Genomic DNA, 4,871 nt, shown 5'->3' on the forward strand with positions numbered 1-4,871 from the left:
CCTTTAGGAAGAAAAGGGTGTAGTAGTTGCTGAAATATGATTGTAACAGCTTTAGGAATAAAAATTGTACTTTGGGATCATAAAACAAATATATGATATGGACTGGTTTACAGCATCTAAGAACTTAAAAAGAGATGGCAACTATAAATTAATTATTAGTTATTCACAGTTAAGCCTGAAACTGCTCCACTGTCCTATGTAAGACTGTTTGCATGGTAATAATAGAGGCATGAAATAAGAACAGTACATGGGGAAACTAAGCTCCTTATTAGAAACTGTTAAATGCTTGTAGAGATTTTATGCATCGTTTAATACATCTCTCAAATTAAAGGGTAAGGGCCATTATCCCTGCGCCACCCAGGGGGAAAGGAATTCCAACTCTTCTCTAAAGTGAACCTCACCCTACATAGTGGCACACACTTACACACACACACACACACACACACACACACACACACACACACACACACACACACACACACACACACACATCTATCTATCTATCAACCAACCTGGGGTGCCTTAAAGAAGGTGCTGCAAAATGTATTAATTTCTATTTTTACGTAAGTTGTAAATTTTTACAGTAATAGCGTTTCATCACATGTAAATGAGGCAACATTTACATTAACTACATTATTATTTGATACATTAATAACTATTATGTTTTCAAACATGTCAAAACATCAGAAATGACGTGACAGTAAAAATGCTGTCAATTATGCAGCTATGAAGAAACTAAGACTGATGACATAACAGCCCTACCTTTGAATAAAACAAAAGAAATAACTAAAATTAACAATTAGCATACTTTTGTTCTGTGCTTTTTTTAAGTTTACTATAATATTTATCGGCAATCCACACAGCAGCACAGCCTACATCAGCTAACCTTAATAATCATATTTTACATTTATGCTATCCATTCCTATAGTCACTTTTTAGGTGATAATGTTGCATATGCATGTGTATTGTGTGGATCTATCTATCTAACCATCCATCCATGATGCTGTTACTGTATGTCAGCTTTTTTACTACAGGAATCTTTTACAGTAAATAAAGTTATTTTAGCCATGCTGGCTCAGTCAGTCCAAAGTGTTTGTCATTGTCTGGGGACAATTATGGCCCCCAGAAGATGAATCCTACCTTTATAACTAATAAACAAATTCCAAAATGACCTAAAGCAGCTACATCAATATTTTCATAATAACAATGTGTCATGACAGAGTGAATTCTCCTTAGCTCCAAAGCTAGCTGCAGATTCAGGTCATTCGAGAGCTTTATAGTGAGTTTCATCTTACTGTTAGGCCGGACAGAAAAACTACTGTTTTGGTTCACTCTCACTGCTTTCATAGCAGCAGGCAGCTGTTTTCAAGGAAACAGCTCTAAAAACCTGCTGTACTCTACCTGGTCAATGAATAGCAGACAGACTAGCTGATGAACATAGTGCAGCATTTAGCAGGTAAAGAGCCAGATATTTCCTTCAGGACGTGAGCTGAAAGTTGAGTCCAGTCTGACAATACTGAGGCTGACAAACTGAGTCTGAGATGTCTTAAAAGGGCAATTGTACAAAGGATAAACTCTTTTGATTTAAGTTATAACTTGGCCCATCCTCTCGCCCTGCCCTCAGGCCAAACTTTACATTTTCTGCCCCAGCAATAAGACATGAGTAGCAAAGTTGTTTTGCATATTTTTTCATCCAACAAGCAATTTCCTTTCAGGTGTGCAATGAGCATTAAAGCCTCATGGGGGTGCTGGCGTGGCTATTTAGCCTCATTGCATTTGGTAAATAAATCACAGTATTTAAATATTCTCTGGGGGGGTGTTCTCATCAAAATGTGCTATTATTTTCTAAAGGTACTTCTTTTCCTTTTGTCATGGCAGCAGTGATTTTATTTCACTGACAAGTCTCTTTGAGCGTGCTGTTGGCACTTGCATGTTATCTGTCCTCTGATGATTCCCTTTTGGTTAATTACAACCAGAACATCAAGACACAGACAGTTTTTCATGAGGGACAGGATACATTGTGAGACGCTGTCAGCTCTCAGGGCCTGTCTGTCCTCTCCTCTCCCCCAGGTGGGGGCTGACTACCCTCCCGTCACCCGTTTGTGTGTACACAGAGGACCTCAGCCACCCCTCTGCTGCGGTCACTGTGCCGAAACCTAGACACCCTCTAGACCCCTGGAGCCTCTGTGCACCCGTACAGTTGTGAAAGGTCAGCCCCCCCCATCACCACCCTCCTTCCGTCACTGCCATCTCTTCCCCTTCCCCTACCCTCAAACCAACCCCTCCTCCTTCATCCTCCTAGCTTACACACCCTTCCTCACCCACCAACCCCCATCCTCACCATGCAGCTATCCCACTGCCCTGCCATCTCGCAGCATTCCGCGGGCCGTGCACACAGAGGCCTATTGTGTGTGCTGGGAGACGGCAGAAGGCAGTATACAGTCAGAGCACCAGAGAAAAAAGGATGTGTAGAGCTGAAATGAACTCAGTATTCCTGCTGTACATTGATACAGATATGTAGTTGCTCTGGTATTCAGTGACATTGCTGCAACATGGTTTTAAAGAGAGCAGTGGCAGATGAATGTTGAATGATTGCTCCACAGCTCACAGCTGTGCTCTTGTTTTGAGATTATACATTCTCGGCACTTGTAGGATGCTATAAATGGTGGCAGTCATGTCAGAGTAGCTTCTTCTGACGAGGCATAATCCACTACTATTTCTAGTCGTTTTTCTTCTTTTCTGCTATGATTTCAGGGTGGTTTGGTTTCTCTTGCTATTTTACTGTACTAAAATCCTGCCTTTTTTCCAAGAGGAGCTGTTAAAGCGTACCTATGTTAACATCTGTAATATAACTATCTCAGTCATTCCCTAAGTTAAAGCCCCTTCCAGCAGTATTGCAACTTCATCTTTCTTTACGTGAACCAGCAACAAAGACTTGACCTGACACAGCAAACTAGACACAGTGTTAGTGCAGAATGGCACTGTATACTCCCTCTGTTGTCTAAGGGCCTTCAATTATTTATTCAGCTGGGTAAGTGGCTGTTTAAATTCCTGAAATGTTTTTGTTGCTGGACTCATCACTATCATCACTGGTTGTAGTGTCCTGGTAATCTTGAGATTACTAAAACCAGAAGATCCTACGAAACCAGGATACTGTACTGTGCTGATCTGTTCTATGATGATCACTCTTTATAGTCACAGATGATGAGGACTGCAAGAAATTGGAGTAAAAGCATGCTGCAGTTTTATACCGACTTCTTACTTAAACATAATTCTAATATACCAAACAGTTCATAGATCTGGTAGAAGAGAGCTAAAATGGTGGCTTTAAATCGTTCTTTCCTGTATGTGGAATGAGGGGGGCTCAGTAGAAGGTTGTGACCCTGGAATTACTGTGCCTCTCCTCATGACAAAGACCCCCTTTCAAGCCCACTCACCTGGGCTATCTAGAGAGAGGTACATGATAAAGATCACACAGACATTTCATCACCCTTCTGGCTCAGCTTCACAATAGATAATTCTGGCATATATGTGCTATTTTGTCAGGAATGTTTCTATGAAGGTAAACAAATCCTGTTACAGACCTACTGGACAATTAAAGTACATACTGTATGGGGAAGTGGTACTTAGGCATGAATATAATATTTATTTGCTGAATGCAGAAACATTTTAATTATATTTCAAGGAAAATGTCCTTCTATGTGAGCCACAGTTGGATTGTTCTTTTAAATGGCTGTCACAACCTCTTGCCAATGGTCTTCGTCCAAACAGACAAGGCTCTCAGAAAGTTTGACAGCCATGTGAACATGACATAACTGCGCTGTTGGTTGGTCAGCTCAACACTTTAAGGTTGTCTAAAGTCTGCAGATTAATTCATAATCCATGAGACTAGGCCGAAACAAACAACCCCACTGACCCAGTTTTGAGTTCCCATAACCTGAGAGTTTAACTGCACATGGCACCTCATTATTCTCGAGAAATTAGCATTTATTTTTTCGTCCTTGCTAGAGTATTTGAGACCTCTTATATATAAATAAAATGTCTAGCTGTATCTAGCAGTCAGGTAAAAGCCACAATGTTCAGTTAATTAACACATCTGGGAGAGGATTTCCAGTTTAGTTACATCTCAAACAATGATTTTGTGTCTAATATTTTATGAGTAAAAAATAGACTGCAACTGTATATTTCTCTTTTATTTATTTTTTGGTTTGGTTTTTAAAGTTCTATCCTAGAAGATGTTGTAGTTGTGTGACTACAACATAGTTTAGCTCATTTAATGAAGACAATACTATAGTTAGTCTAATCAAGATCCAGATGGTCAAGCAGTAAATCACAATTTTCTTTAAAAATGTACAATGTACAACATAATTGTAGGCCTATGTATGTATGTATGTATGTATGTATGTATGTATGTATGTACACCATAACATATTTATCTTTCAGTATGTACCGTGATAGTAATGTGTAGCCTACTTTGTGTTTACAAGAAAGCTATTACTTTCATTACAGTAAATTACATATTGGGTCATTGTAACACAGATTATTTGGCTTGAAATTCATCCAAAAGTTTTATCATCATTTTTTCAGTCAGCTTTGAGATTTTTTAATAAGCTGATACCATGGCATGTGCTGAGTCAGAGCTTGACCTGTGCTCTGCTGCTTGTAGCTGTCTTTCTAATGTGAAAGTGAAGGTGCAACTCTTGGCCTGGCCAGGCCAAGCAGGTCAAGGGAGGAAGGAGGGCTTGAGTTAAAAAAAAAAAAAAAAAAAAAAAAAGAACCTGGGAGAGTAGATGCTGCTGAATTGAAGGGGAGGGAGATGAGGTTCAGGTTTCAGCCTGACAGGGGGTCTGGGGGAAGGACTGGTATTTTGG

Source organism: Sander lucioperca, chromosome 12 (genome assembly GCF_008315115.2).
Source record: "Sander lucioperca isolate FBNREF2018 chromosome 12, SLUC_FBN_1.2, whole genome shotgun sequence".
Lineage (NCBI taxonomy): Eukaryota > Metazoa > Chordata > Actinopteri > Perciformes > Percidae > Sander > Sander lucioperca.